This window comes from Ciconia boyciana, chromosome 5 (assembly GCF_034638445.1).
Source record: "Ciconia boyciana chromosome 5, ASM3463844v1, whole genome shotgun sequence".
Classification (NCBI taxonomy): Eukaryota; Metazoa; Chordata; class Aves; order Ciconiiformes; family Ciconiidae; genus Ciconia; species Ciconia boyciana.
In genome coordinates this window covers 40,183,314-40,195,164 of record NC_132938.1, presented here as the reverse complement: position 1 = coordinate 40,195,164, position 11,851 = coordinate 40,183,314, and the positions used below count along the sequence as shown (strand labels likewise).

General features: G+C 37.8%; 1 long non-coding RNA gene across 1 annotated transcript; it reads right to left on the bottom strand.

Annotated features, from left to right (window-relative positions):
* Positions 1–763: 763 nt before the first annotated feature.
* LOC140651606 (uncharacterized) lies at positions 764–11,850 on the bottom strand. Its single transcript, XR_012042454.1, has 3 exons — positions 11,724–11,850; positions 11,511–11,607; positions 764–866 (listed from the first exon to the last, which is right to left on the bottom strand). It is a non-coding gene; the product is annotated as an uncharacterized lncRNA (long non-coding RNA).
* Between the last annotated feature and the right edge of the window lies 1 nt (position 11,851).

Below are 11,851 nucleotides of genomic sequence, written 5' to 3'. Positions count from 1 at the left end.
GATCTTAGAATTATCTCTGTGTAATATATGCCAGTTTAATTAATGGTCTGCCTACTCCCTCTTCCAGATCATTAATGAAGATGTTAAATAAGACCGGTTCTAACACTAATCCCAGGGTGCCTTGGCAGACACCACTGCTCACAACATAATTCATCATACCCTTTGTTTGGAGATCGTTTGGATGATACAGCTGATGTAAAAGGAGGCTGCCCACCTGCTTGGCTATGTTAACCACAGGGAACATATTACACCAATTACTGAAAAACTTCACTGACTTTATTTGCTTCTTGCTGCAAGCCAGAAAATGAAGAGTATTGACAAGGTTCTAGAGAAGAGCTCTAAGCCTTTTGGTTCCTGACACTGGAGAGACAGTTCAGCAACCAAATCACTGTAAATGCTCTAGATGACAGACAATTCATAGAAGCAAATCCCTACTTTTTGAAAAGAAGCCCTACTGAATTAACTGAGATAGAGAGATATAAACTCAGTTAAAAAAAAAAAAAAGACTCAAAAACTTCAAGTCCTAGAAGAAAGCAACCAATTTTTCTTAAAGTGCTCCCAAACCAGAGCATATTGGGCTGAAAGTGACTTATGAGACGTCAGCTTCCTCTGCATCTTTGAGGGCAAAATCTATTTAGCAGTAGCTGAACTATATTTAAGTTACTTTGGACAGAAACTTCTACAGATGGAGGATTCTCAAGATAATTTTTTCCCCCAGATAATGATCTAGTTAATGTTGTTCTTACCTACATGGTATCACCGACTCTTTTTTAGTGGTTTGCATCCCTTCTTCTGTCACAGCTTGTTGGTGTAGTTTTCCTTTCTGGTAAATCAGCCTACAGATGGTCAAAGCAAGGTCTTTCCCCCTTTGAAAAAACAAATATAAAATAAGACATTTAATGGTCACTGTGAGTTTCAACAGTTTTTATTATATTTGTGTAAATATTTTATATAATCTCTTGTGAGCCATAGTGGAAGCTTCCCACTGTTTAAAAAAAGAGTCCAGGGGCCCTACTTTTCAAGACAGCAGTCTGCTCAAACCCAAGACTATTGTAGTTGGTTATGTCTTTGGACAGCTTCTTACTGTATACTTTCATGATTCAGATATTATTCATGTTGTTTGTAGATATAAATCCTATAAATCCTCATCTACTGTGCTTCTGAAGTCCAGTTAGAGGCCATCTTTGGTTTATTTTATGCAGTTCTTTCAGATATTTTTTTCCTCACCAGATTCTACATAGTAGTAACCAATGTCTATCTTTCCCTACTTACTCCAGTATCTAAAACCTTTTACAGTGCTGACACTTTCATTCACTGTTTTACACAGCTTCTCTTTTCCTTAGATCTGACTTAAGATGGGTAGTAGAACAGGCACAGTTTGCAACTACTTTCTCAACAACCCTCCTTAGCCTGTGATGGGCCACGCTCTATTAATACAAAATTCTCACCATTTATGAAGTCTGCATAAGGCAACTGAAGGCAAAGTTTGAAAAACAGTAAAGAGCGTTCAAAATATCTGAAGGCAAAAGGAATAAATCATTCCCAGTACTGCAGTGTTGCCAACCCTTAAATTGAAAAAGTGCATCCAAAACCAAGGGTTTTGTCCTTTCTGAACTTTCCCATACTCCTGTCAAACATCTTCCTCATCAGCTTCTATCAAGTTATACCCTGCCAAATAATGTTGCTGCCAAATCAACATTCTCCCCACTTCACAAATCATGAGAAACTTTATTGCACAGCAGCCCACCTCTTACTGCTATAGCAGTTTAATCAGCAACCCCTTATTGACAGTCCTCTGCCAACACCTCTTAGATACAGTATTTCATTATCAGAAGGGGAAAAAATAAATAAGGGCTGCAGCATGTGCAAAGTACAATTTTAAATTTGTTTAAGTAACATGAAGAATTTCACAGAGAATTCAAAAACACAGCAAGAGAAATCTGGCTGACGAACAGTGTGGATCTCAGACTCACAGAAACATGCAGATTGGAAGAGACCTCTGCTGTTCACATAGTCCAATGTCTCACTCAAAGCAAGGCAATATTCAAAGTGAGATCAGGTTCCCCAGGGTTTTCCCCAGGAATGTTCTCCAAGGGTGGAAATTTCACATGCACCCTGGACAACCTACTCCTGTGCTTAACCCCTCTTCGTGAATTTTTGTTTTTCTTATATAGTAAAAATTTCCTTTCCGGAATGTGTTGCATTGCCACTTGTCCTTTCACTGTGCACCTCTGAGAAGAGCTTCTGCATCCTTAACAACTTCACCTTTCCTTAAGCAGGTGAAGACAGCAATCAGAGAAGTGTAGAAAGCCTTGCCCTTTTCTGCTAAGCAATCACTGCTCTCTCAGCTTCTCGCTGTCCGTCATGTGCTCCAGCTCCTTAAACATCCTGGTGGAGCTCGGCTGGCCTCTCTCTAGTTTGCCAATGTCCTCCTGTGCTGAGGAATCCACAACTACACACAGGAGTCTGGATGTGGCTTCACGTGTGCTAACTGAAGAGAAATAATCCCTTCCCTTGACTTGATGGCTATATACCATCTGAAGTAGGGCTGAATGCGGTTAGCCCTCATTGCCACAAGGGTGCACTGCTGACTCATTTTCCATTTGACAACAGGCTGCCTGCAGATCCGCCCTGCAGCGCTGCTTCTCCCCCAGTCAGTGCCTAGGCCAGCATTTGTTGCATGGGGTTATTCCACTCCAGTAGCTGGACTTTGAAAAGGAAGCATCTTCTTGCTTCTGTACAAGCCCAGGCTTCTTTGTTTCTGAGTTCCCTCACATCTACAAAATACACTACAAATATACACTCTGAAACCCAGCAAGTCATTAACCAATCTTTGAGTTATGCAGGTCTTTGAGGCCCACATTTGTTTTCTTTTTTACTTCCTTCTGCTCCCTAGTACTTCTTAGCCCTGGAGGAAAAAAAAATCTTGGCAGGTTCTTCTCCTCTTTCCAAAGCTCTCCCTGTCTTGAAAGCCAGGAATGAAACGAAAACCTCAGCTGCAGTACTGATACGCTGCTTCCTTCCATCCAGGAGGAAAAATCTTTTTCCATTTTCCACAAGGAAAGGCAGAAATTCATAAAGAGCTAAAGCTTTGTATCCTACTTCAAAACTGTCTCTAGCCTTTCCCAAACTCAGCAAGGTCTATCCTTTCCTTCCAATCTGTTACCCTTGACTGAGGTTCAAGAATAAAGTAGTGATCGTAAGCTCTTTGGGCCAGTGCTTGTATCGCTTCATCAGGAAGCTGGATGCCATTTTTGGGCAAAATGAGTATTTTAGAAAATGAAAATAGAAATAAAGTTAATAAAAAGGGACATTCACATTACTTTCACTAGCCAATTTGAATTCTGTTATTGCATTCTTACATGACTTGCTGATAGGAGTACAAGTAAATGTATGTATGGAAGGCATCCAGTTTTGTTCAATTTAGCAGCATTGTTTGAGGAGCTATGAATCATGTCAGAGATTTAAAGGGATTACTGATAGAGAAGAGTGTAACCTTTCTTCCAATACAACAGCTGTTCTGAAAAATTTCCATAATAACAGTTGCTTTTAATTATATAAAGAACTGCAAAGCCTTTTTAGTTTCATATCAATAATGCAGCTTTGATTCAAAAGTTGCTAAAGAGATAATCCTCAGCCTTTTTTTGCCAAGGCCAGTTTGTGAATAGCAATGATTTAAATCCCAATGTCATAAATTTTTTCAGTGGAAGTAAAGAATAGTCTTTATTTCCCTGGAACTAGGACTGAAAAATTATAAACAATGCTTGGAAAATATTATTCTCATAAGAGTCCTTCAAGAAATGCTACTGATGTCTAAACAAATACATTTAAAATAAAAAAATCAGAAATACTGCACAGACATGAGAAAAAAATTATCCTAAAATATCTAGTCCAACACTACTGATAAGAATAAAACAAAAATCTCTATAGCTAGAAATGCTGTGTTTTACTAAAGAAGGATCTTTAGTAATTTTCAAGGCCCAGAAAAGTAAGTGAAAATTGCATTTCTTTATCTTCCACTCTTCCTGCTTCTCTCTGTGATTGAATACTGGCCTCTGACTGCCTAATGCTTATTCATTCCTCATTTTCTGGGCAGATCACTAGTTTGTGAAGATAATTAGAGACCCCTGCTATTCCTTCTAAGTCTTGAATCTTGAGGCTAATTAAAATGGAGTGCTGCATATACATATGCAGCTGATAAAGGCTTGCAGCAAGGTACTAGGAATCGTACTATTTGTGTAACAGAGAAGTAAAAACTGGTTGCATCTGCTAGGACAGTTTTTGTTATGGCCCTCATTGTATTTTGCCCAGCAAACCTCATTTCGTTCTGTTATTAGTGCTTCATGGATCTTATAATACGGTCTATGCTTTTAAACAAATATTATCCTAATGTTTTTCAGGACAGCATTAAAGTACAACATCTAAACCTGAAGGAAAGACGGCAAGTTCTTCATCCCAAGATCATATTCTCCTATATCCTATTATTTTTCCTTGAGGTGTTAATCTTAAATGTAAAACATCCAGGGTAAGAGAATATACCTCAGAGCACTATATGTATAAATACAATATTGGCAAGAAGGCTATAAAGAATATTTCTGCCTCTCTCCAGGTAACAATTTTCTCCTTTTTCCTTTCATCTGTTTTAGCATGTTGATAGCCTAGAGGCACCGCTGGACACTTTTTCTTAAATAACTTCAAGGCTTTACCCTTTGAATAAAGTACTGCAAATTTTAAATATTTTCCTTTTCTCCTCTAGACAAATGTAGAAACTTCTACTTAATTTGGGAGGAGCCAACATCCATCAACAAAACAAGGAAAAGTACTGGCACTGAACTGTGTCTCAAGATGCAGTAAAGTTATGAGCGTGGTTCATAAGTTGCTAGGTAGGTTGTCTGTACTTATCCCATGAATATCCAGCTTCAGTAAGATCAGCTTTTCCCACCCTGAGGCAGTTGCACATTGCTGTCAAACTTATTTCTCCAAATGAAGTTAAACTACGACGGTAAATTAGGTTATGCTGTTGTGAATGGGTAGAGACACCTATGCTGATGGATCTCAGTATCTAAAAGCAAGCAGAGGATTTAACTGGGAAGGGAACAAGAGCCTTCAAGGAGCCTATAACTTTCAGTACAAATTTATAAAATAACTTTGTTTTTTTCAATTATTTTCCAAACATTTTATTTCTGAATTTAGGCTGAGTCTTAGTCAATTTTTCTCCAATATTACTCTATAATTTAAGAACTGCAAAATATGTTTTCTCCTTTGTGCATAATATTTTAGAAAGAAACATTCAGTGAAGAAACTTGATATTGCTTGATATGGTTATAGAACTTTGAAATGTCGCAATTTATGTACTACACTGAACATTTCTGAAGGAATACATATATTTTCAGATCTTTCTTTTTCTCCAGTTTTGCTTTCTAACACACACACACAAAATGTAATACTTAGTCTGTAATAGTTTGATCTCAGAAGTCTGATACCGAGACATAAATAGTCAAAAACTAGGGCTTCCCACATTCAACATCAGTGCTACCTAGCTTTCAACATACCTATGTTACCAGGAAGCTAAGTTTCGCTGTAGCCAATTTTCTGCCCCTAGGATGTGCACAAGCATCAAGACTTGAAGATACCAGTTTCTTTATACCTCATATATAGATGGAATTGACTATCTATCTCTACATATCTTGCTTTCTGAGTCTGCTCCAAGAGCTGTAGTTTCTTGTAATGTTTACCAGGTCAACTCTTGAACAGAAACATGGTGAGGAGAATATTGTAGTGGTCTCCGCAACTCTCTCTCCTGCTGGCTTAAAATAGTCACACAAGGAATAATGCAGCTATGTTCAAAGCACTCAATCTGATTTGGAGCAGTGTGTGGACTGTTGATCTCCTGCCGCCAAAGGAACTGCCATTATCACTGGGTTATTAGGTACTCTGATGGAGAAAGGAAGAGGAATCTCTTTAGTAGTAAAGCATTTCCCTTCAATAATAAAAAAAAATTAATGGGTGTAGATGGATACTGAATACTTAATAACATAACTTAATAACTACACCATTAAGATGCAGATTCACTTCCAACAAGCCAAAATTAAATTCATACTCTCAAAAGTTCCTGTTACAATTAACAGCAAGATCACAGCCTAAGATCAGAATATCTTTCCAGAGGTAGTTATATTACAAAATATGAAGTATGAGGTGGCTATGTTCAGCAGTCAGATGCTGAAAATTAGATTTGATAATTCCAGGCTAATCTAAACGACCCTGGTTCCAGTCATTGCTCTAGTTAAAAACAAAGTACGTTATGCAAAGTAAAAGCACTCTGATAAGAGTTAGCCTCAGTTCAGAACACAGTCTATTCTAGTCTCCTGCATACTTTCACAGGAGTTAGAAACTCTAGGATCAATTGCTCTCCACTTCCCAGGGGAAGGATGCACCATTGATTATCCAGGTATCAACAGATTGCTATAGCAGCTTAAAGAAGCTGCCACATTCTTTTTTTTGAAAAAATTGCTTTGCTTGGATATCTAACCAAATGAGGTGGTTCACTGCTGTGAATCCAGACTGCAGAGAGGCATCTAGGCAACTCTATGGCACTTCCAGACAGTACCCGGCTCAGCATACAAGTGAATCATGTTCTCAGACATAACTCTCCTCTTACACTGCATAAGGAAAATAGGTGACTGCTTGAAGTTATGCAGCAGGGTATCCAATAGCAGGAACTGACATTGTTCCCTGTGTGGCTAATGGAGAGAAAGACCTAATGAGGCCTCTGCCCTAAATCACTGTCTGGTGAGGTGCCTACCTTTTGCCATTGATTAGATAGGGAGTTCAGAGTTTCCATTACCTTACAAATATAGTATAGTTGATGGACCTCAATTATTACTGAATTTTAGGGGGTGTGAATAGCTTGCCTCTCTCCTTTTAAGTCTAATGCCCTCTTGTGGATTTAACCCTTTGGTCTGAACAGAAGAAAAATTCAGATTTAAGATAGATTAGTTCTACGGTTTTTTTTCCCCCAGCAAAGGCCAAGAGATAATACAGTACAAAGGCCTCTTACAAAAGAAGTATGATTTTCAGTGTTTGAAAGCAATCCACATCTAATTCTTGATTGAAAATGGCAAAATTACTCTGCTGAAAACTAACATGTCAAACTAGCCAAGATTTTCAAAGATTATTATTTTTTTTCACCTCTAGGAAAATCAAGAATTGATACAGAGATAAGAAGCTATTTTTTCTAAAAGAGTGGTGACTTGCTTACAGCCGAACAGTCATTGACAGGTGAATCTGTCATACTGTTAATCACTACTCAGGGAAATCCTGGTAATATTGTGACAATATCAAAATATTAGTAATTTTTTTAAATATAATTGCACACATAATTAAGTGGTTTGGGGTTTTTGCATCCTCTATCTGTCTTACTCTAACTCATGTCCTGTTTTGGCAACCTAAAATACAATGTATTAAACTTATTTATAAGAAATTTACCTTCTTGTTTAGTATATGAATTGGAACCCTAGGAATATGCTTATGTGTGACCAGTTTTCAACTGGTATAAATTAGGATGGTACTATTAAGTTTCAACTATCCCTTTTACTTCCAATCCATTTAAGCCATTAATTAGAAGTATTTTCAACATATACTCCATGTTCAGTGAGAATAGTACGTAAGTTATAGCATTTTATTGTGGCTGCAACAATGAAATAAATGCAAGAAACTCCCATACTAAAGCTGCTATTCACAACTTAGTTCACAATTTTATATTGATACTGTACTGCAATTTCCAAAGAACCTCCTTTGTCTCTATCTTTACAATAACTGCAGCTGTGAAAAACAGTTACAATAGTATGTTTTCTGTAATGGAAAGTAAGAACTTTCCACCAATAAAAAGAATCCAGCACTCAAGGCTTTATTTATTTTGAGATAACTGACAAAAAAATAATTTAACTATGCATCCATATCAACTATGCATGACCTTCAAAAATCACTGGCAGACCAGGAATTCATAACCAGAACACATTCCCTGAACAGTGCAACTATTTGGATTAATTGCATTAACAGACCTAATTTAGAAGGATTTGGGAATGTTTTTATGAGGTTTAGGAGGGATTTAGTTAGGATTTGTCCTGGTTTTGGCTGGGATAGAGTTAATTTTCTTCCTAGTAGCTGGTATAGTGCTATGCTTGGGATTTTAGTATGAGAATAATGTTGATAACACACTGATGTTTGAGTTGTTGCTAAGTAGTGCTTATACCAGTCAAGGACTTTTCATCTTCCCATGCTCTGCCAGGTGCACAAGAAACTGAGAGGGGGCACAGCCAAGATAGTTGATCCAAACTGGCCAAAGGGCTATTCCATCCCATATGACATAATGCTCAGTATAGAAACTGGGGGGAGTTGGCCAGGGGGCAGCGATCGCTGCTTCCGGACTGGCTGGGCATCGATCGGTGGGTGGTAAGCAATTGCATTGTGTATCACTTATTTTGTATATACTTTTATCATCATGATTATTATTATTTTCCTTTCCTTTTCTTTCCTATTAAACTGTCGTTATCTGAACCCATGAATTTTACATTTTTTCCCCGATTCTCTCTCCCATCCCACTGCAGAGGGAGTGAGTGAACGGCTGTGTGGTGTTTAGCTGCCTGCCGGGTTAAACCACAACAGATTACATGATGAGCAATTTTGAGTGTGCTTAACAGTTCACATTAACTCTCTAGGCAACCATGAAACAGATCAGTCACCCACTGCTTATTAATTCTTATCCAAGATTTTGTCACCATGAAGGGAGTATCTTTGTAGTTCACTGTAGACTTCAACTGGCCAGAAGAAAAAAACTATGTCTTAGCAAGAATCTCAATGCTGACATTGTTTTTCAGACCGTTGGATTAGAAGAACAGGGTATGCTTGTATTCTGCATATTCCTGTTGCCTTCAGAGCAATGTAACTTTACTATTTGGTCTAAAATGATATTCCATTTAAATTAGTCTATATTTGCCATATGATAATATTCCTTGCCAACATCTTTTTTTAAAGCTTTGTTAATGCAAATTTAACTTATGTATTTAAACTGCGCACCAATGTTCTAAGACTAACACATTAATCCAAGGGAGAAAATGCACATAAAACAAAGAGTTTGAGCAACTGGATGCTGGTAGCTCTACTCCTGCAAATTAACCACATCAGTCTTATGCCAAATGTCTTGCAACATGAACTGGTACAACAAGGCAGGGAATCGGGGCTTCTGTATAAATTCTGGAAAATAGAATAAAAAATAAAGGATTGTATACTTTTCATAATTCTGGGAAATCTGAAATTTTTGAAAGAAATGTACTTTTTTTTTTCTAATGAGATCACAACTGCAATAATATACCAGCTATGTCAGCAGAAATATGAGTGTCCAGTTCTGAGAACACTGTTCTATTGTATGCTTTTATCTGAATGTAAATATTGCAAATGCAAAAACAAATCAAGAAATGGTGCCTGAGAACACCACTGGGAAAAATAACAGAGGCAGCTGTGCACACAGCTACAACAATAGGGGACAAATTTATGAGCATATGTAGATTTACTCAATTTCTGTTTTAAAAATAGATTTTACCTTTCACTGCAGGTGACTTGCCATTATTTGCTATATCATTTATCATAGTACAGTAGAATGCTATGATTTTGTTGATGTAACAGCAGATAGGAAGTAAAAAATAGTTAATGTTAAACTTATACTCAAGTGAGATTTATTTGCTTGTTTGTTCTTGAAATTTGCACATTTAATTACCTGTGGGAGAGATTATTTCTTGTGGACATTGGGGTTTTCAAAGTCAAAATAAGGTGTGAACAACTATTGATGGAATTACCTGCCAAGAAATGTTATATTCTAATAAAGAATCCTGAAATAAATTTAATGAAAGCTTTTATTTTGTAAGCAATCCATCAGCCTCCTTTTAAAACTTGCATCTTACAAAATATGTTCCCTTGTAGCCTGGAAACTGCAGTGTTGAAACTAAATAGCAGCAACTGAGATTTCCTGACTCAAGGAATTACTATTACAAAAGCAGCTAAGATTATTCTACTTGGAATGCTGTAAAACACAAAGTTATATATTTCTGTCTTGGCTGCACTAAGTCATTAAAAAAACTGTATCAGCCATAATTTTGCCCAACAACTGTTCTTCATTCAGCTGCTGTCATTTAGGTACTTTTGCCTAAAAAACATCCTGATTTAGAGTTCAGCATTGGGCATTTGTTTCAAACTATAAAACTGTCAGACTGTATCTCTTACAGTGCTATAACCTCTCTTCCCTTTGTTGCAAACATATTCTTAAACACTTCTCTTAAAGCAAAGAAACTCTCAAATGTTTACCAACCACCACCAAACACTTTCATATAAAGGTCACCAACAATAGTTTGTACATACCTGGACTTCAACTTTTAGTTGAATAAAAAGCACATGCAAAAGGTGAGTTAGTGCAGAATCTCTAGTTAAAATTCATTGTTTACATGAGTGGAAAAAGGGGTAAAGAACCTTAATAAATGGTTAGTATTGCTGCTTCTGATGCACCTGCAGAATTAAATGTGGAATTGAAAACCCAATCTGCTGTAACACACTGCACAAACCATCTACTGAAAAATATCCAGTTATAAAAACCCCTATCATGAAAAACATTATATTTGATAGCCAAGTAACAGGAATTGTTATTGTCTGTACTTTTAAGGTGCTTACATATGAATATAGAAACCTGAGTTATGTATCGATCTGTAACTGCCTTGGAAGAACAGTAAGGCAGGACTCAAGGGCAGCAGAAAAATCAGTTTGAATTTCATATACCATTTTGGAACATTGGTGATTTCTGCTCTCTGACTAGCGAGCTTAATTCTCTGGCTAACAATTGCCTTATTGTTTTAATTTAGAATGATCACAGCAAAAACGTCACTGTGAAAAAGAAAAAAGAATACATTTGCAACAAAGGATAGCATACCCTAACTTTAGTAGCAGACCTGAATTCACAGTTTTATTTCAGCAAACATAATTACTTTAACCTGATTTACTCACTTCCTGTCAGAAAAAAACCCCCATCTTTTTAGGAATAACACACATTTTTACTGAACCCAGAGAAAAGACTGGATATGGACTCTTTCTGTAAGAAATATTAACTGAGAGATTTCAACCAGTGTGAATATGCTTCATGAGGTAGACATCAGGAAATGGTGTCTCATGTTCTACCTTCAAATGCAACTTCCCTCAATTTTCTTAAAGCTCATGGAGTTTATTACACCCATTCTTACTTCAAATGCAGCAGGGAAAGGCACATTTTCTTTGTGTAAACTTGGACTGACTGCAAAAACATATTGACTTTTTAAAGGCTGAAATTAACTTCCAATTGCACATTAAGTAAGTCTTAAAAGAAGATGTACTTTCAAGGCTGTTTTAGACAATACCAGGAAGCCTGTGACAGCTAATTGGGTATTTGAGGACATTAGAAGTTCACACTTAAGAACAAAACAAATAGGATATACCGTGTTTTCCCTGAAGGGTCTCACAAAACAAAGATTTTTGATCAACGTTCCCGTTCATGCACAAGGTAGTCTAAGCTTAAACACCTGTTGGCCGGGACTGGAAAAGAAACAAGAAGTGGGTTAGGCCAGGCCCGCCTCTGCGGCCTCCTCCAGGGCGGCGGCGGCCGCCCCTCCCTGCCGCCGGACACCCCTCACCCAGCCCCGCGGCTGGACCTCGCCTGCCCGCGGAGCCGTGAGGGGCAGACCAAGAGCGCCCGCGGGGTTTCTTTCCATCAGTCTCGGCCTGAACTCCGGCAGGGCCCGCGGGCGTGCCCCGGCAGCCATGACACCCCGCAGTAACG